This window comes from Castor canadensis, chromosome 6, assembly GCF_047511655.1.
Source record: "Castor canadensis chromosome 6, mCasCan1.hap1v2, whole genome shotgun sequence".
Taxonomy (NCBI): domain Eukaryota; kingdom Metazoa; phylum Chordata; class Mammalia; order Rodentia; family Castoridae; genus Castor; species Castor canadensis.
Window position 1 is genome coordinate 165,601,971 of NC_133391.1, and position 22,134 is coordinate 165,624,104.

Sequence of the window (22,134 nt, forward strand, 5' to 3'; positions counted from 1 at the left end):
AAAGAAATGGTTCTGTTATTTTATTTACCTAGAGTTTAAGCAGCATTATTGCAAGAAAGAATCTGTCCCAGAGGCTTTTTTTTTCTCACAAATCTTGTTTTAAGAAACTAATTTTCCTTGAGCATGTATCTGAAGGAGATGATGCTATAATTTATAGCAACAGCTATGATTTATACCATAAAATAATACTAAAATAAGCACCTATATTGTGCATTATCATATTCAAAATACATTTATTTCTCTGAATTATCCCTTTAAAATTGCCTAAGGTTTTCATCTTTTTGCAACTGAAAATGGCGTTTTGAGTATTCAGCTGTTCATCAAGCCACTCAGGCAGCCAATTAACAGCATCTGGTGAGAGAAAGGCGGCCTGGTTGATTGGAGAGTGAGACCCCATTCCAATCTTGGTCACATGAACAATTGATCTAGAGCAAACTCCTTAATCTCTCGGAGTCCTAGGTAAGGCAAGGGCATCAGGGGCTTTTCTGCCACAAGCGATAGAAACAGGATATCTGCTGTGTCATATATGAAGAAAATCGGGGACATAGTGGCTCTATGGCTCAGAGTTGTGGAGGGCTAGGGTCTTTTTGTAAATGCTAACACAATCTAAACCTGCAAGTTGTCATTGTTACTTAAAAATTCATAGTGTAGTTATCATCCAACTAAAACACCACAACGAAAAAAAGAGAATTCATTAGAATGTTTAATGTTTGTCCATCAGAAAAGTGTATGATTCTCAATTTTCTTTCCTTGGAAATCTTTCAGGACCACACTTTATAATGGTACAATCAGAGAACATCTAAAGATTCCCCATCAGGAGGAATAGAGGACATAATTCACTATACTCTGTGGTATGATTTCCATAAATGTGTTCTATTCTTTTATAATAATTAGGTCAGAGCCAAGTGGCCAGTTAGGATGTGGGCTCCTCTTGAAGCCATATTGGAACACGAATTCCAGTGTCTCCACTTGTACCTGTGTGACAGATCAATTTACTTAACCTCTCTGGGCCTCAATTTCCCAATCTGTACTATGAGGCTAATGGTATCTATTTCATGAGTTGAGGGGATTTCATGAAACAAAGCTGAAAAGCATTAATCACAGTGTTTATCAGAAAAGCAGATGCTCAATAAGTAGTAGCCATGTAGACCATAGAACAGGTGTTTTCAAATTATTATTTAATAAGAATAGTAAGATAGCCCAAAAAACCTCATGCCAACAAATTCAATAAATTCAAGTCAACAGCTATTTAAAAAGCAGATACTAAAAAAATGAAAGTTTCTTCAACTGGTGGAAGTAGAGTAGTGGCAGGGGAAGGAAGGAGGCAAAGACTGAGTCTCAGAGTCAGTTTATGGGACCAATCACAGAATAAGTATCATTCTGTCATTTTTGGAACATGGAGAAGCAGTAGGGAGTGTGTGTGTGTGTGTGTGTGTGTGTGTGTGTGTGTGTGCATGAGACATATTTTCATACCCAGGATAGATTTCTTTTCCTCTGTCTTAAAGTCAGCTTTGTACCAGTACAATTTGCAAAAAATAAAGTGCATCCATTTTAGGATTTTATTGTTATGATTTTTAACAAATACATGCACACACATGTAACCAACACCACAATCAAAATTTAGAGGAATTCCATCATCCTAGAAAGTTCCTTTCTGTTCTTTTTAGCATGCAATCATTGTTCTTCATGATTCCCAAAGTTTGCCGAGGTTGTCTGGCATACTGCAGCAAACTCACAGTATACCATGGATATTTAATTTTTTTTGGTGAGTGTTTCACTTGCTTAAACACTGTGTTAATTTTAAAAGTTGACAAATTATTATATTAGACAGTTGAGTGTTTTTTTCATTTTTTATTAGCATATATTAATTGTACAAAGGGTTTCATTGTGATATGTCCATACATGCATATTATGGACTTTAATCAAATTCACCCTCTATTACTCTTTCTTATTCTCCCTCCACCCTTTTAAGCATTTTAAATGGGTTTTATTATTCTATTTTCATACATGTGTTTGACATGCTTTGATCATATCCACCCCCCTTTACCCTCTCATATCACCCTCCCCCCACACTGATTCCCACCCTGAAACAGTCCCCCTCCCCATATTTTACACTGGTGCCATTCTTTTTTTTTTTTTCTAAGTCTAGATTATGTACACGAGAAAAAACATGTAGTATTGGTCTTTCTCACAGAGCCTCGTTTTTCTTCTTTTCTTTTTCAGATATGTCTTATAATGCAGCCCATCTAACCTCGAAGTTTCCATCCATCTGCCTCCACCTTCTAGTACTGGAATGCCTGGCTGGATATTTTAAATTTTTTGAGGGAAACATGAGGATACTCACTGCACATATAGGTACCACTATTACAAAGTCACTTGGATATAATGACTTAATAAATGGAACTGTTAAGAATTTCTTTCTGCTTAGAGGTACTATGAAAACATTACTGAGACAGTAATAAAAATTTCAGGGTGTATCCATGGGTGTTACATGTATCACTATATCCTTTGTTTTTATATTGCTGAGAAGAATTTTAATGTAGGAAGGTAACATAATTCCTATAAAGAAAGTTGCTGTCAGTGTTCATACACACATCTTCTGAGTACATATCCTTTCATTTTTCTTGGTAGAGATTTAGATGCAGAATTCCTGGGTCACATGTTAAGTATGTGTTTAATTTTTTTAAGAAACTGCCAAGCTGTTTTCCAAAGCATGGTTTACAACCTCCATTGCTCTACTTCTTTGCCAACATGGCATTGCCAGTCTCTTTAATTTTAGCCATTTTAGTGGGTGTATGGTGCAAGCTCAATGTGCTTTTTAAATCTGCATTTCCTTGATGACTAATGATGTTGAGAATCTTTTTGTGTGCATGTTGATCATTTGCATATTTCTTTTAGTGAAATTTGTTTAAATCTTTTGCCTATTTAAAAATTGAGTGGTTATATTCTTACAATTGTGTGTATCATTTTTATATGTTCTTAATACAAGTCTATTGATAGAAAAGTGTGTGTGTGTGTTTATAATTTTCTGCTGGTGGGTGGTTTGTTTTTTATTGTTTTAAGAGTAACTTTCAAAGAACAAAAGCTTTTGATTTTCAAGAGGTTCATTTTTTTACAATATTTTCTTTCATGGTTGGGAATTTTCTTGTGTCCTAAGAATTTATGTTTGCCTCAAGGTTTTACTTGCAAGTTTGTGATCCATTTTGGGTTAGCTTTTGTGTATGGTGTGAGGTAAGGGTGGAAGGTCATCTTTTTCTTTATGATATTCAGGTGGTCAAACAGCATTTGTTGAAGACGGTCATGTTCCCATTGCATCCCCTTGCTGCCTTTCTTGAACATTAATTGAGCATATTTGTGTGGCTGTATTTCTGGATGCTCCTTCTCCATTTATCTTATGACTATCCTTTGCCAGTAATACTCTGTATTGATTACTGAAGCTTTATAGTAAGTCTTAAAGTCCAGGTTAGATAAGTACTCCAATTTTGGTCTTTTTCAGAACTGTTTTGGCTAATATTATAGATTCTTTGCATTTTTATATAAAGTAGAATCAACATGGTCCAATGGAATCTGATAGACTCTTCCTTCCTTAAGCATAACTGAGGCTGTCAAACCCTCTGGAGGGCTGAGTAAATTTTGGTGGTGATGTAAATTAAAAAAAAAAAATAGGAAAAAACACCAGGGGCTGATGGAATGGCCCAAGTGGTAATGTGCTTATCTAGCAAGTGTGAGTCCCTGAGTTCAAACCCCAGTGCTGCCCAAAAAAAGAAAAAAAAGAAAAGAAAATCCCTAAAACTATTTTTCCAAGTGCATTTTAAATTAGTGATTCAATATTTGTGAAAATGTAAGTCTCCCAGGGGGAGGGGGATAACATGTTAATGTTTTAACCCTAATGTTCATGCCTGTAGTCCTAGCTACTTGGGAGGTAGAGATTTGGAGGATCACTACTCAAGACTAGCTGGGGCAAAAAATTCGTGAGACTCCATCAACCAATGACCGGGCATGGTGGTGCATGCCTATCACTCCCAACTACTTGAGGGAGCACAAATAGTAGGATTGCAGTCCAGAACTGACTGTGCATAAAAGCAAGACAGTATCACAGAAAACAAATGCAAAAAGGGGCTGGTGATGTGGCTCAAATGGTAGGGCACATGCCTAGCAAGCATGAGACCATGAGTTCAACACCCCCCTCCCAGAACCACTAAGAAGAGAGAAAGAGAAACAAAGAGAGAGAGAGAGAGAGAGAGAGAGAGAGAGTCAGAGGCCAGCTCTTTGGTTCCAGTAAAAATACCAAAATTATTTAAAAAAATTAGGACATTTAGGACATTGGGAGTGGAAAGGACATATAAACAGGATGTTAGGGAAAGCTGTGGTTTGGCCTCCCATGGATTCATGGTTTCTAGTTTGGTGGTGTGGACAGGTGTGGACTAGTGGTAGGTCTTTAGGTCATTGTGGGTGTGCCTATCAAAGGGCCCCCTGAATTAGTGGGACCTCTAGTTTGTCTTTCTCATAGGGTGTCATAAAAGGAGCATGTCTGGTTCCCCACCTCTGTGGTTTCCTGTCTGGTCTGCTATTTCTCTTTTGCATGTTAACATAGCCTGCCTCAGGTGTTTTGTTACATTAATGACAAGGGAATGCCAAGATAAACACTGCCCAATTCAGGTTTGTTTAGAAAAACCACCATCTACAACAGACCTTCTCATAGGGCACATGGCCCAGTCCAGTTAAGTCAAAACAATGGAGCACACAACTTGTGACCTCAGCATGACCTTCAGAGAGCTGCTATGACTTGGTGTTTGATATGGATAAATGATGAGATTTCCATGGTCAGCCTAGGGATTAACAAAAATAGATTTAAAAAGAATTTAAAATGTTAATGATTAACCAAGATGTTTTAGGATAGTAAAGTTTCAAGACAGTATTTGTGAGGTAGGAGAAAAGCACAGCTTTTTGGAGCCAAAATGTTCTTAGATTCATTTCCTGCTCTTCCCACGTTCTTATTGTGTGATACCAGGGCAAGTGGATCGTGGACAGATTTTATGGTTTGACTTGAGGATTAACCAAGATCTTTCTAGCTAGCTCCTGAATATCACAGGCACTGCACATTCAACTGGTCTCCATTTCCTTCCTGAACCAGTTCCTCCTTTGGCATTTTCCTTGTTAGTGATCTAACTCTAATATGAGGCCCTAACTCTAATCCCTTGCCAACTGTGTAGCAGGATATATTCCTTTTGAAACAGCCCGGAATCATTAGCACACTTTCTCTAAATTTGAGTTTTACCCAATGTAGAAACCAAAACATAAAACAAAACCAAGTACATTTCCCAGCCTTCTTTGCTGCCAGGAAGCAGACATGTGATATAGAGTCTACTAATCAGATGTATCCACATGGACTTTGATCCCAAGTGGAGTGGGGTGAAGAAAGAGGCACTGAGGCATTCCCATTTTGCTGGAATAGGGCAGGGGCACACTGTCCTGGAGTCTCCTTGCCATTTCCACCAAAGAGTTATTCCTGGAAACTTAGCCTAGAGCCTGATCTACTCTTCTTCCAAAGATCCTTGTAGGCACCTAATACCTCTTTATAATCCTCTTCTTGCAAACTACCTATAGCAGATTCTATTGCTCTACTTCAAAACTCAGAGCAAAATTCTAGAAGCAGTACATACTAAGTATCCAAGCTAGAAACCTAGGTGCGACCCCGTGACCCCTTCTCTCTCTCATAAGTCACCCAGTCATATTGATTCATCTTTAGCATCTGTGTACTTCTCTCCCTCCCCACTGTCCTACCCTAGTCATCATCTTTCATTTCAACTTTGACAACAGTTTCTAGTGTATTAAACACAATGTGGGATATCTTTATAATGGAATATTATTGGCTACGGAAAGGAATTAAGTTTTAATATAGTCTACAACAAGGAGGAACCTGGGTAAATGCTGAATGAAACAAGCCAGACCTATTAGGTCCATTTATGTGAACTGTCCAGAATAGGGGAGTCCACAGAGACAGAAGCAGATTAATGGTAGCCGGGATCTGTGTATGTGCGTGAGGGTGGTGGTGGTGGGGGGGGGGAGTGACTGCTAATGGAGCTGCGTCTGTGGGTGATGAATGTGTTCTGGAATTAGTGAGTGATGAAGGTTGTGAAATGTTATGACTACAATAATGTCATTGAATTCTGTATTTCAAAATGGCAGATTTTATGTTATGTGTATTTTACCATAATAGAAATACCTGCCAGAGATTAAAATGTGACAGGGAAATAATTTTTTCAGAAACACCAACGTGAAGGCACTCCCACAACCTTTATGTACTACTCGTCTCATACTCTTTTTCCTTCTTAGGAGAAATATTTAGCTTTCTCCCACTTAACATTTGGAAGTTTAAATGGCCTAGAGTCAACTCAGCCAGCTGTGTTGCTTTCAGCTTCCACTGGGGCTGGGCACGTGCTTGCTGCTTATGGGGTTGCAGCTAACTTTTCTTGGCTGGCCTAGTGGGATTTTTCTGACTTCTATGAGAGAAGCAGACTTTCTCTCCAAAGCACACAGTTCACTCTCTAGTGCCCTGTGAGTCTCTTTGCTTGCTTGTCCTCTTGTGGCCAAGGGAAAAGAAGGACAGAATTCTATGGGCTGCTTCTCGAGTTTGCATGGACTTCCATGACAATCTTTTTTTCCCAACCTGGAGAGTTTCCTAGGCAACCAAGTTAATAGTCACTCACCGCTTTCAACCCTTCAACTTCTTATTAATGCTTGTTCAGTTTTGAATAGTTTGTCTTACTTGAAAAGAAAGTGCAGAAGCTGCACTTTTGTTGTTACTATTTTTTTTTTTAAAGCTGGGTTTCTGCCAGGCTTTTTAAAGGGCCCTTACAGATTTCCTCTACTAATGTTTGAAAACACAGTTAACAACAACTACACATTGTGCCTACTATATGGCAGGCACATATGCCTTATGTATACTCATGTATTTAATCTTTACAACAACTCATGCCATAGGAACAGTTATTGCCCCCATTTTACAGATAAGGTCAGTGGAGTACAAAAAGATCAAATACTTTGTCCAAGGTCAATTTGTACTTAGACTATATTGTAGAGTCATCTTCTCAAATTACATGGATTGCCTGTCTTTTCGCAGGATGCTCCTGTAGGGAGGGAGCCTTCATCAAAAGGTATGGATTGTTAGTGATGGAGTCCAGGCATTAGGATAGGTTGGTGGGAGAGAAAGTTTGGGTCAGGGGACCTCTCAGGAGAACTCACATTCTACCATTTGAGCATTTAGAGTACCACAAGTTCAGTGCCTCTGTTTGACTGACCATAGCACATGACAGGAAGCATGGACTCTGGGCTCAGGCAGAGCTGGGAACAGGACCTGCTGCCATGACTTAGCCAGTGAGCACGTTACCTTGGAAATTCTGAAGCTGAGGTTGACTGAGCCTGGAGAGAGTTCTCTAGGAAGTGCATGCCTGGATGAACTTTGCATTTGACTTGGAGTTTACAGTCTCAGCACTGTTGATATTTGTGGCCACATAAATCTAAATCTTTGCTGAAGGGGTGTTCCTTGTGCACTGTAGGATGCTTAGCTGCACGCCTGGCCGCTAGCCACTAATGACCAGTAGCTTCTGTCCAGCTGTGAGAACCAAAAAAATTTTCTGGATGAAGCCAAATGTGCCCCTAGATTAGATGTGGAAATGTCACCCCTAAATTAGATGGCCTGAGGCCTTTCCTGTTCAGATATTGCTTTATGATTCTATCATACACTGTTAATATAAAGAGCAGCTTATATAACCACTTCATTTGCATGTAGAGGAACTAGAATTTAGAGTCAGATATGCAGAAGGGTAACTGGATAGCCATGATTTGTTATGAGAGACTTTTCTTCTTAGTGAAAACCTCAACGATCACACTCCATTTCTGCTTATAAAAGCATCAAGGTAATTCTGTATTTTATGGTTAAAAGCAAGTTTCTTTTGAGTAAATGTTTCAGTCACCTTGAAGTTCAAAGTTCCTGTCAGGCCTTTTCCTACCTTTCTGGTCTTTCCTCATAAGAAGTCCTTGAGAAATCCCCCCCTCTGCCTTCCACAAGGATCCCTGTAGACTGTGGGTATGGGGTGAGCTCCCTCTATGAGAGAGGAGCCTTCTATAGGTGCTCACCCCACACCGATCCTATTGTCTATAGCCCCTTCCACCTCATTTCCATTTCCATGCTTTCCCTTCTCTTCTGTCACCATGGATGAAACTCTTGGGTTCCTGCAAAGGCATACTTCCTGTCTTCCATGACAGGTTGTCTTCTGTTTAAGGTCATTCTCCAAAAATCCCTTCCTCTTTCTCCTGAATCATCACTTTTTTCTTTACTTGTCTTTCCCATTAGTACATACTCTTTTCTTGACCTTGGCTAGAGCTCCTACGCTTTTTCTTGTTTTTGCAAAATTACTTCCATTTTTTGCTGTCTTCAATCTCTCTCCTCCCACTGTCTTAAAATTTATTGTGATAAGATGCACACAACACAAAACATACCATCATCACCACTTTAAAATGCAAATTCAGTAGTGTCAGGTGCATTCACAATGCTGTACCACCGACAGCTGTACCCAGTTCCAGCACTGTCATAATCCAAGTGGAGATCTTGTAGTCACTCATTCTTTGGCTTCCCAGGTCCCCTCAGTCCTTGGTAACCACTAATATGCTTTCTGTCTCTATGGATTTGCCTATATTGTATGTGTCATAGAAACAGAGTCATCCAATATGTAGTCCTTTGTGACTGGCTTTTTTTACTTGCCAGCATTTTCATCATTCCACTACATCTGCTGTTGCAAGTTTTACAATGGGCTCTTCATTGCTGTATCTCAGGTTGAGTCTCAGTTGTCATCTGACTTGAGTTACTTGTACTTGGCCTGATGGCTCTCTCTTCTTGAAACACTCTGCACTAGGCTTGCACCTCACACATTTTCCAGCTTTTCCTTCTTCCCTCTCCATCTCCTCTGCTGTTTCCTCTTCTCTAATGTCTTACTGTGAGAGTGTGGTCCTCGGATGTCTTTCCTATCTACTCTTCCCCCTTAGTGATCTCAGCTAGTCCCCAGGATTTCAGTAGCATTTACATATTGAAAACTGCCCAGTGGGAATGTCCCAGTTTCTCTTTCCACCTTGACATCTCCCCTGTATTTCTGACTTACACGTCCTCCTGCCTACTCTGTATCTCCATCCAGATGTCAAATAGTACCGTAATTCTAACTTGTTCAAAATTGAATCTTTGATCTTCCCTGTACATCTGTTTCCACTATGGTCTTACTCAGCTCATGATCTGAAATTCCATCCTTCCAGTTGCTGAGATTAAAAAAATATCTTAGCATCAGCATTGAGTTTACCCTGTAAACTCTCCCACCCTGTGTCCAATCCATCAGCTATATTACTGGTGCCATATATATCCAGAATTCAATCACCTCCCCACTCCACAGCTACCACAGCCCAAGGCACCAACCTCTGTTTCTTTGTCTTCCCAGGGGGCTCTCTGACTCCACCTGTTTTCTCTAGTCTAGTCCTAACACATCAGCCTGTGTTCTTGTCAACACATTAGTCAGAGCATGTCTCTCCTGTCTCAAACTCTTCAATAAAAAACATCACTTAAAATGAATGTCAAATCTTCATCATGATCCTCTAGGCTGCTTCTTCCTGTTTGACTTGTGTCCTACAACTCTGCCTCGTTCCCTGCTTTGTAGCTGCAACGACTGCCTTGTTGTTCTTCAGGTTCTCCAGGTATACCCCCACTTTGGGGCCTTTCCAGTTGCTGTTCCCTTTGCCTGAAATGCTCTTCCTGTAGGCCTTTAATCATACTTCACTTGTCAGCAGCCTATATGAATTTGAGACTTTTAACCTCCTCCTCTTTCCTTCCCCTTCCTCCTGCTCCTGCTCCTCCACCTCTTCTTCTCAAGTTCCTGATCTTTCTTCTCTGATTTATTTTCAGAGAAAATAAATCAGTTAGTAAACTACATAGCATTTTGGTTATTTCCTCCTATTCAAGCCTGTGGGCCATAAAGACAGCAAATTTTGTTACTGTTTTTTCTCCCCACCCCTGCAGCCTGCTGTGTTCCCATCCCCTACAATGGGGACTGACATGTAATGGGTACTCAACTAATTTCTGTTGCATGAATGCATTTATATTTAAAATGTTGGTAAACTAATATTTAATACATTTCAAGGATAAAATTATAATAATAGTACATGATGTCAAATAAAGATGTAACGCTATAAAGTGCAATGGCTAAACATGGAGGATATTCTAACACAAGTTAGAATGTATGAGCTCCATGGCTCCTTCCACTTCAGCCTGTGGACAGCAGCTGGCCCTCCAAAGTGGGATTTCCAGAGCTATGCTTCTGGGCAGCTCCTCCCCATGACAAAGGACTGTGGTTCCAACTCATGGAACTCTATCTCTGCCTACAGTGGACAGAGTGCCCTACACTTCTTCAGCTGAGAAGGCTCTTTCCCACTCTTTCTTTACAAAAAGTAAAATCAAATTTATTGAGAAGTAATTGGAGTATAATAAAATGTACAAGAAATGTTTAGCTTGTTAAATGTATCCACTTCTATAATTACTGTCTTAATCAGGATACTCCATGAATCCCATCAGGCAGAACTGTCCCTTGTCCCCTGTGAAGTCTACTGTTCCTGCTGAGTAAATTATTGATCTTGTTTCTACCACTCTAGTTAATTTTTCCTATTGTAGAAATTCATAAATGAAACAATGCAGCATATATTCTATTGGATATGGGTTATTTTGCTTTGTATAATATTCACCTGTGTGATTGAGTATATTAGAAAATTTCTAACTTATCATGTTCTATTGCACGAATATATGACTATTTGTTTATTCACTCACCTGTTGAATGACAGTCATTTTTAGCTTTTGGCAGTTCTGAATAAAGCTCTCATGAACATTCATGCATGTGTCATTGTGTGGACATGTTTTCCTTTATCTTAAGTAAATACCTGGGTGTGTAATTGCTGAGTTATATGACAAGTATATGTTTAACCTTATAAGAGACTATTTTTAGTGACACTGTACTCACAAGAGCAATGTAAAAAAGTTCCAGTTGCATCCCATTCTTGCCACCACTTGGTATTATCAGTCTTTAAATTTTAGCCATTCTAGTGAGGAAGCAAGTTTCTCACTGTGGATTCAACTTGTATTTTCCTGGTGACTAGTGACATTGAAAAATTTCATGTGTTTATTGACTGTTTACATACATTCTTTGGCAATACATCACTTCAGATCTTTTGCCCATTTTCTATTTTAGTTGCTTTTTCTTCTTATTCACTTACAGATTTGTTTGTATTTTTAATACAAATTATTTGTCAGATATATGTGTATTTTCTATTAGTGGTTCATCTTTGCATTTTATAATAGGATTTTTGAAGAGTGTATATTTAAAATCCTAAAATGTCTGATTAATCAATTTTTTCTTATATAGTGGTGATTTCCATTACTTGTCTCAAGAAATCCCTGCCTGCCCCAGTTACAAAGACTCTCTCCAACTTCTTTTCCTTTTTAGAGTTTCATCTTTTAGTTTAGATCTATAAGTTAATTATTAAAAATCTAGTTGTTCCAGTAACATTTGTTGAAATAACTGTTCTTTCTTCATTGAAAAAATGAGTTCATTGGAATTATCTTGGAAACTTTGTTAAAAATTAATTGACCACACAAATGGCTCTTTTCTACTACATTTATTTGTCTTCATTTTTATGCCAATACCACACTTTTTATTACTGTGCATCTATAATAAGTCATAAAATTAGGTAGTCATACAACTTTGTTCTTTTTCAAAAATTGTTTTGGCAGCCTTAAAGATGCACTGCACAGGATTTCTTTCTTTCCTTCCTTTCTTCCTTCCTTCCTTTCTATTCTTTCTTTTTTCTTCTCTTTCTATCCTTCCTTTCTCTCTCTCTGTTTCTCTCTCTCTCTCTCTCTCTGTTTCTCTCTCTCTCTCTCTCTCTCTCCCTGTTCTTTTTTTCTTTTCTGTACTGGGGATGTGAAACCCAGGGCTTTGCACATGTCAGGGAAGTATTCTACAGATGAGCTATATATCTTTAATGACTTTTTAAAAAGGTTCTTTCTTTAAGAGACTCTGGCAAGAGTAATTGAGCTCCAGAAACCAACCTTGTATCCACCATGGTGTTCATACCAGGCCACAATTCTCCAGTCTGCTTCAATGGTAGACTCTAGTCAATCATGGTAGGGATATTAAAAATGGACTTTGTGTAGCCAAGCTATGGAAACAGCCAAGATGCCCCACTACTGACGAATGGATTAAGAAAATGTGGTATTTATACACAGTGAAATTTTATTCAGCCACAAAGAAGAATGAAATTTTGTCGCTCACAAGTAAATGGATGGAAATGGAGAACATCATCTTAAGCAAAGTTAATCAGTCTTAGAAGGCCAAAAATCACATGTTCTTCCTCATATATGGATTGTAGACCTAAAACAAATGCAGTAATATTATTGGACATGGGTCACACACTAAAGAGAGAATGTGCATGGGAGGAATAGGGAAAGGGAAGGAAAACTTGAATGTGGTTGACGTGCTCACTGTAAAGGAGTGAATATAATCTTAAACTGGCAGAGGCCACTATGGGAACAGGACTAGGAAGTAGTGAAGAGGTCTGGTAGAGATGAACCAATGTGGATTGTAATACACATGTGCATGGAAGCAATGCTAAGAATCTCTCTGTATAGCTATCTTTATCTCAAACAAGCAAAAATGCTATGCTTTTCTTATCTCTTATGTTTTTTCTTCAACAAAATTGGACAGAAGCTGGGTGTGGGAGTGGGGGTAAGGAAGGTGGCTCAAACAATGTATACACATGTGAGTAAATGTAAAAATGGTAAAACAAACAAAAGAGGGCATTTTGCTCAATGCAGTATCCATTAAAGGGCAGTTTTGACTTGATATAGGAGATTTTCTCACTCTTTTTTAGAACCTCACTCTTGTCTGAGGTTTTTTTCTGTCCTATCCATCCTTTCCTTTCTTCTTTCATGAAGACTTTCATGACCTGCATCATGATCTAAAGTCTCACCCTGATCATTCTGGCTGCCATCTCCATTATCCTTCATAGGAAGTTTCTGCACTACATCTCCTGAGCACCAAATGTGTTCTGTGTTTTGGAGGTCTCAAACTATATGCAATCTCCTACCTATACTAAGTCCTTTGAATTTCCATGTAAATTTTAAAATAATCATATCAATGACCTTTTCAAAGTCTTTTGAAATTCTTGGTAGGTTTGAATCTGTAGATATATTAGGGGACTATGAACATCTTAGCAATGCTGAATCTTCCAATCCATGAACATGGTATATCTGTTTTTTATTTAGATCTTCTTTAATGTATCTCAGCAAAGTTCTACAGTTTTATCACAGAATTAACATCATCTGATAGTTTTTCTAAGTAGTTTATAATCTATGATATAATCTTTTTGAAAGGAGTAGTCAGCAAATGGAAATGGGAGGAGAATTGTTCTGTCTGAACTTATTGGCAAAGAGATGGAAGCAAAATATGATGTTGATTTGAGCAGGGAGAATAGCAGAGCAACAAGAGTACGTTTGGAGAAAGAGGCATCACTTATTACATTAATTGCTTTCTTGGTTTTGAGTTGATGGGACTCTACAAATAGTGCAAATTTGAACCTCAAGTCATAATGAGGACAAGCCCATAATTAAAACTTCTCAGAGAAACTCTTAATATCCTCCCCTAAGTCCAGACTAAAGCAATAAGCTGTCGTGTCATTTTTCTAGGATGACGGGCAATTTTTTCTTAGATTACTCCAGAGGCTTCTTCTAAATTCTTCATTTGGGACAGACCCAAGAATTTCCTGTTTATATGAGACCATTAAAACGTAAATTCTTTGATTATCAAACTTACCACCTCTCCCACTCTCATAGATCAACCCAGCATAAAATCATGTTTGTCATGTTGGTTTTCAGTTCTATTTTTATTTTTGGCCATGGAACTGGCTGTCCGTTATGTCTTAGGAGTTTAGCTGCTAAATGAATTGAAAATTATTTGTCATATTTGATTTAGCATTTCTTAGTGTTTGGTAGAGTGAAGATATTAAGACTATTTTCTTTGCCATATTTCTAGAAACAGGCTGGTTTCTGTTTCTATTCCCAGGCCTAGATATCCATCACAGGTCCTCCTTGATTTTATGATGCATCTGCAGTGGTCTCCAGTTTGAATTTTTGCCCCTCTCTACAAGCATTTTGATATAACTGAATGGTCAATTGAAGGTAAGAAAGGGATTGGCTAGCTGTACCAGTGTAGCCAAAGGATTTCATGGGAGTATAGCGTTCTCAATTCATCAGGCACTGTGGGAGACCGATGACTTCTTTGGGCAGTAATGGTGTTGAACTCAGAGCCTTGTGCTTGCTAGGCAGGTGCTCTACCATATAACCCACCCTCCCGGCCCAAGGGTGATCTTTTGATGAGGTGATAAGGAAGAAATGAAATAGGCCATGTCAACTACTTGAAAATTCAGATTCAAAGTTGAGGTCATAAAATTAACAAAAGTTAAGCAGAAGTGAATTTTTAGTCCTTAGATGATTGGATGGGTGGAAAGCCATGACAAATACATACGCTTTAGATTTAACAACCTAACTAGGATGGTTTTACTATTTTTTAGTCCTTACTCTGTGTGAAACTTTGTGTTACATGTTTAAAGTACATTCCATATTTAGTCCCAAGAGAACTCAGTACTGTATATTTCACTGACCCTAAGATAGGCTATCCAATTTGTAGGACCCAGTGAAAATGGACATGTTAGAGTCTTATTTAAAAATTATCAAGGATTTTAGATGGCACCAGAAGAGACTTAAATCAAGTATAAGGCATTTCAAAGTGTGGGACACCATGAAGCAGAATATTACTGTCTCCATCTCTCAATTGAGGCCACTGAGACACAGAGAAGCTATGTCTTATGCAAAGTCACACAGCTCAGATGCTGAATGTCAGACAGAAGTCAGGACCTCTGAGTTCTTAGATTCATGGTCCTTAAGGGTGGATGCTCAGTAAGTATCACAACAATTCAACAAGTATTAAGAAGTGTCTAGAGCTTTCCAGGTATCGTAGGAACACAAGAGAGAGCAAGCCAAAAAATCTGATAACATGTACAAGTAATACATGCTAGTAAATCACTACAGATACATAGGAGACCCTCATCATTCTTCCTGCTAGGTTTTATTTTTTAATTCCTCTAGAAGGGTAACATGAGCTGTCTAACTTGCAAAGGTTTCTCTTTAAACAACTCTTTTACCTAATTGAGTTAAGTCAAACTAAATGCTAATCAATATCTTCCAAAGGGTAAAAAATAGGTCTATGGTCCCTCAGATTCTTGCTGAGCACAGAGGACACTGGAGAACTATGTTTTAGCACCGGTCTTATTCCATGTTTTACATATTGCATTGCAGAATCTCACAAGTCTGTTGCATGGCAGGAGGCAACATGCCATGGATATGCTTGAATGTGGTTCATTTCCTAGGCTGTGGTCATGAGAACTCCAATGTTAGTGGCTATAGCCGCACTTGTGCAGATATGAAAGGGAATTTGCCCCACAATTCTGTAGCTATAGTCATATTAGTGAAATTCAGGTGACAGCTGAGGACAACAAAATGGGATGAGAATGGCCAAAGATGGTATGAATCATTGCACTCAAGATGTATCATGACTTGCAGTTGGTTTTGGCAAATGATGTGACATTAAGACTTCCCTGTGCTTCTGCAGGATTCCAGTAAGATGAAATGACTATGACAGGTGACAGTTTTCAGGTGACCTTCTATTTAAGACTCTAGGTCTTGTTGATCTAACGTGAAAATGCTCCTTTTGCTTACTATTGGCATGGAGGTGCTGGAACACCATAATTATCACTTAGGATGCTTCAAAGAGAGTGTCCTACATGATGAGGCCTATCAAGAATGGAGGAAGGAGATGTGTGGGAGTTTAGAATCTCAGGGATGTCGCCAAGATCCTTAACTCTTTGCATGTTTTTACTCCACCATCGTCAGCAATACTGGTTTTTACCCTCAGCCTTGTCCTCTCAAAGTTACAAGACACCATTTCCTCATAAAATCATGTCCAAGTACAGGAAGTTTGTTTTATTTTGGGTTCCCGAAAAAAGCTTCACATGATTTATTTGGGAGCTGATTCAGAAGCAGAAGTGAAGGACCAGAGAGTATGAGACAAGGAAAGGAAAAGCCAATATAAAGTTATATCATTAAGGCTGTACCTGTGGGTGCCAGGGGCTGCTTTCTTCCAGGATCTATCAGGAAACACACAGAATGTGGTCAGCATTAGCCACCTTGAGGATTAGGCTTCTACAGACTTTAACTGCTGATCCAGATCCCCAGAGGCTGACAAGGTTTGTAAATGCAGGTTCTTAGGGCTCCAGGGAGCAGTGTGGGGGAGATTCCAAGATGGAAAGATGTTCAGTGCATGGGTTTGTGTTGTGATGCTGTCAGCTCAAAGTGAGCGTGAGCTTTCTAAGAGTGTCCACCACTGTGGGCATAAGGTTCGATATTATGTACCGTCCTGACATCTGAAACTGAGAGGGTGAATTCTCTTCTCCACTTTGCTCTCATGGAGAAGGGCCACCTTGTCACGAGGACCAGGCCCTGTTCCTGTTGGTCCTCGAGTAAGGCTGCCAGATTTAGAACCGTGCCTCACACTCACTTGATTCAGTTTAATCTCTGGAGAAAGAGTGGCTTCCCTGTGGCTGGGGGTAGGGGCTACCCCCTCAGAGGAGAGGAAAGGTGCCTTCCTCAACAGGTGGCCAATGCGCTGTGCTAGCTGATGGTGGCCACATCACAGATGTTAGCTTTGCACTACCAAGTTGTCCAGTTCCTCAAGAGAAGCCAGATGTCCGGCAGAAGAAGTCTCCAACTATTTTTTCTCATTTACTTAAAATAAATTAACAGGAGGCTGAGGCAGGAAGATCATGAGTTCAAGCCAGCTTGGACTATATAGGGAAATTCTGTCTCAAAAAAAAAAAAAAGATGAAATTAACAGAGCATAAAAAAGTTAACATTTCAAACTGAAAATTCACTGGCTGAATTGTGAATCTAGCATATTCAAAATGTGGTACAGCTTTCACCACCATGTAGTTGCAAAACATTGTCATTGCCCCAAAAGGAAACTCCATCCCCAATAAATAGTCTCCGTGTTCCCTCCTATACTCAGCCCTGAGAGCCAACAAGCAGTGTTGTTTTTATGGATTTACTTATTCCGAAGAATTAATTTAAATGAAATGCTACAACTAAATGTATCAATCTAACTACCAAATGGAGAAAGAATGTTTAAGGCCCTGAATTTGACCCTTAGCAGGGAAGGAAAACAAACAGGGTAGGGGTGTAGTTCAAGTGGGAGAGCACTTGCCTAGCAAGAGGTCCTGGGTTCAATACCAAGAACAAAACAAAACAAAACAAGACAAAAAGTCCAGGCAACAAGAAAAATAAAACAAACTAAACAAAGTTCTCTGACCCAAACGGGGAGTCTTCAAGGATAACAAATTAATTCAGGAATGGATATGGTGATGGGAATTCAGGTCCCACAGGAAACTTGTTCTATTGAAGGAGGTTGAGGCAGGTAGAAGCATTTCAAGGCAACATGAGGAAAAGTACATACATTTTTAAACAATAATCCTTGGCTATGAGGATCAATAACAAGGGTGGAGTCTGTCCAAGGTTGAACTGGCAGTTGTTGGGCAGATGTCCTTGCAGAGTTATTTTTGTGTGAGGTTGCAGTGGCTTTTGCACAAGGCTGTGGTTCTGGTGGTCTGTTGTGATACGTCTCCTTTTTTTTCTTTTCTTTTTGCAGTCCTGGGGATGAAACCCAGGGCCTCATGTGTGCTAGGAAAGCACTCTACCACTGAACCCTTGTGGCTTTTTACCCCATGTCTTCAAGAATTCCCTTTTTCTTTTTGGAATTCTGCTCTGAAGAACACTGTGTGTACTGGTCTGTTGCTTCCCTCCACAGGGCTGATGTCACACTCTTCCTTTCAATGTAAAGAGAAGAAGACATCAGAGGTGGAAGAAGGTTGTGTTCATTCTCTCCAAGAGTTATTCATTCTTTTAGCGGACAGTTATTGAGTACCTGCCAGGTATGTGGAAGGATAAAGATATATTATCTGTCAGCTGCAAGTTATTAGTAGAGGATGACAGATACTTCAAAAAAAAAAAAAAACCAGCGTTACCCAGTGTCAGCAATAACAAACAATGGGGCAAAAATAGGAAAATGAAGGCTTTTACCAGAAAGAGGGGGAAGGGGTCCTACAAAATTTCATTTCCTTCTTCCCACCTGCATATGGTTCTGGAACTTGTGCTCTACACAAAAATGGGGGTGGGGTAGAGAGGTTGGGCGTAGGGGACAGATTGAGTGAGTGAGCAGACAGAACCCATTTGTTCCCTCACAAGCCATCACACTGAGCAGCTGAAATCTTGAGGGACTGGCTTTTCTCAGTTTTTTTGCCCTGCGGGGGGACACCTTTTTCTAATTTGCACAAAGCTTTGCATATTTCTGATGTTTAATTTGTATGTTGGGATCCAATTTTGCAATGCCTCTGTTGTTTCTGGAATGTAGGTATTTAATACTGTTGTACATGCTCCCTTTCTGACTAGCTTATTAAAAATATGATTACCTCTCTTTTGGCTGGAGTAGCCTAGGTGTGGTGCTGCCTAAAGGCAGAGGAAAGGATGTGGTGACTCATTTAGGTTCTTTTCCAATGTTTAATTCAATGAATTAGATTTTCTTTAGAGCCCATGAGTCATTTTCCCTGCTCAATGACTTGCATGACAGACTGGTGAGATGACCAAGGGCTCAGGGAGCCAGCCACTAGGTTTGTATAGGAATGTAGATTTTCAAAGACCTGGGGAAACCCAGGCTGTGGATAGCATAATCACTTGTGAATACAGTTCTCCAAACAAGGAAAACCATCTTCCAGCAGTCATGTGTTCTTGCCTTCTCACATTTCACTTTTGTTTAAGAAAGGAGTCTGACATCACCAGCATGATTTGCCTTGTCAGAAATGCTGCGGGTGCCTTTGCAAACAGCTGCAGCATTTGTGCTGTTCTAATTGTGCAGCTTGGGTAACTGTTTGTCCACTGCTGTTGGAGGAATCTACTCCCTCTCCCTCCTTAGCTGCTTTTCATTCCTGGCCTGCACTGTAAGATGGAGCTATAGAAAAATGCCATTTTTGTCTTAGGGTCTTCAGAAGGTGAACTTGAATCCTGTGAACCCTGAGAGAAATGAACGTGGATATCTGGGTGCTATTAAGTCTGTTGAAGGACGGAGGAGGAAACAGATGTTATCTTGTTTCCTTTTCAAAGTTAAGTTGAATAGCACAAAAGTTGTTGGGAAATGGTAAAATTATCAACAGAATGTTACAGCCTATAGGTTCTGACTGTGTTCTTGCAAATATTTCCTTTCTGTCAGGAAAAAGGAAAATTATTTTGTGGTAACATTTCAGATATGTCCACTGATGGGTTGTTTGAAATAAGAAAGTACCATAATCATTTTTGTGTGGGAATTGCCATATGAAAGAGAGGAGAGCTTGTTTGGTTAATTATAACAGCTTACTAACCTAGCCCTTGGATATTTATTTGTTTGGCACTGGAAAAGAAGGAAACTGTAAAGTGAACTTGTGGCATATTTTGGCTATCTATTGCTATGTATCAAACGACCCCCAAAATTCCTGTAGCCATTTTTATGGCTTATGATTTTGTGGGTGAGGAATTTGGGATGGGCTCAGCTGCTCAATTATTCTGTGCCATGTGGTGTTGACCAAGGTCACTTGGTGGTATTGTGCTGGCAGATGGGCTGGTCTGCAGGGTCCAAAACAGCATCACCCAAAAGTCTAGCACCTTAGTGTAAATGGCTAGAAGGATGGGCTCAGCTGGGACTTGACTGAGTGCCAAAACTGGGCCCTCCAGCATGGTGACTTAGTGGATCCTGACAAAGAGAGAGAGAAAAGGGAGAGTGGGGAGGGGAAGGAGGACAAGGACAAGAGGGGAAGGGGAAGAATGAGAGAGAGAGAGAGAAAGAGAGAGAGAGAGATCTAAGGAGCCAAGGTGCAAATGATGTCAGGCTTTCACAATCTTCTCTTGGGGGAGTCCCCAAAGCCATCCTTGACACCTTTTTCATTTCCTTCCTTTGAGCCTTCATCCCTAGCACCTCCTGACTAAGAGGGCTTTATTCCTACTTTCCTGATGAAGCAGGCACCTTTAGTGATAAAGGAAGTCAAGTAGAAAAACACACAAGTTCTTAAGCCTAAGGACCTAGGTTCAAAAGTCATTGTTTACCATCCTTGAGAACTTGAGCAAAGTTACTCAACTCTCTGATCCTCAGTTGCCTTGTCTGCAAAAGGGGAAAATAAAATCAAAATCACTAGGACATGTATATACACGTTAGTGTAAATGTAAATGTAGTAGACTCAACCCCCTCCAAACCTGTCTTGACTTTGACTCTTCCTGTCACTGCATTAATTAGAATAAGTTGCTAAAACTCTGGGAATTCGAATCACTTACAGACCTGGAGAAATAACTAAATAAAATGATGCTGTAAAACCCTCTCTAGCTGTCAAATGCATTAGAGAAAGGAGTAACAGATCAATAGTATTAGAATCACAATTGGCTTGAAATTGGTTTGCATTCCACATGACCAGAAGTGGTCACCCATTTCTCTACCTGTTGCTGACTTTTACAATGCACTTGATGTTGGGAATGTTACAGAGCTAAGAAGAATAGAGGAAAGAAACTTTTCCAAGGGTTGAGATAAAGAATAGCCATGAACAATAATTTATGTATTCTAAGCATAGTGCATAATTCACTATTATAATGAGATAAAACTCAACTAAATTGATTTGACACACTTAATGCTATACATAATCCTTACTTGTTCTCCATGGTAATTAGGTGCAAAAAGTAATATTTTTACATAAATAATCACAATTAGTATCACTTAGGTGCCACCAAAGCAAATTTTTAATTTATTCTGTTTTTTGTTGTCTTTTTCTAGTATCCATAATTAGCAACAATGTTAACCATTACTATAACCCAAAGTATGGGCTGTCATTGTTAGCAACCCATAATGTTTAATTCTATTCATTCATTCATTCGATATTTATTGGGTGCCCACTGTGTGCGAGGTACAGTCCTATGTATTACAGATGTAGTTGGTAAGGGAGAGACTGACACGTCAGAGAGTTTATTTCAATACAGCCTTAACCCTCTGGTAGTAGGGTAGCACTACCCTTCAGGCAGCATGAGAGCACATCAAAAGGCATATAATCTAGTTTTGAGGTTCCAATGAGGACTCTCTGGAAGAGGAGACAAACCTTAAAATACAAGTATACTTGGCTCTCCCTATCTGTGGGTTCTGCATTCTTGGATTCTACCAACTACAGATCGCAAACATTTGAAAATAATTTTTTCTGGGCTGTGCATGGAGGATCACGGTTAGAGGCTAGCCTGGGTAAAAAAGTTAGTGAGACTCCCATCTCGATCAGTAAGCCAGGTGTAGCAGCTTGTTCTTGTCTTCCTAGCTATGTGGGAGGCTATAGGTATGAGGATCTCAGTGGAGGCTGACCCCAGGCAAAAACACAAGACCCTATCTGAAAAATAACTAAAGCAAAAAGGACTGGGAGCATGGCTCAAATGCCTAATAAGTTCAAGACCCTGAGTTGAAACCCCAGTACCATTCCTTGCCCCCTCTCCAAAAAAAAGTGTATGTATGGAACATGTATAGATTTTTTTTACTTGTCATTATTCCCTAACCAATATAGTATAACAACTATTTACATAGCATTTACTGCATATTAGGTATTATAAATAATCTAGCAATGATTTATAGTGTACAGGAGGGACTTGAGCTTTTTGTATAAGGGACTTGAGCTTTCACTGAGTTTTGTATAAGGGACTTGAGTTTTCACTGAGTTTGGTATCCTCAAGGGGTCTTGAAACTAATCCCCTGTGCATACTGAGGGACTGCAGATTTTAGCCAGGGTGAGGTATTGGGTGAGGGGTAGTATAGCAAACGAACACAAAACTGGGTGTAGAGATCAAGGGGGTGTGCTTAGGAGGAATCAAGAGGGAGGAGGTGAGGCCAACTCAAG

The 22,134-nt window shown here is 39.5% G+C and overlaps 1 long non-coding RNA gene across 1 annotated transcript in view; it reads left to right on the forward strand.

The window, feature by feature from the left end:
- The first annotated feature begins 2,222 nt into the window (after positions 1-2,222).
- The window catches only part of LOC141423941 (uncharacterized), a 46,348-nt gene continuing 26,436 nt past the window's right edge, over positions 2,223-22,134 (forward strand). Inside the window, exon 1 of the long non-coding RNA XR_012448707.1 lies at positions 2,223-2,355. This is a non-coding gene — a long non-coding RNA (uncharacterized lncRNA). The remainder of the gene's footprint in view (positions 2,356-22,134) is intronic.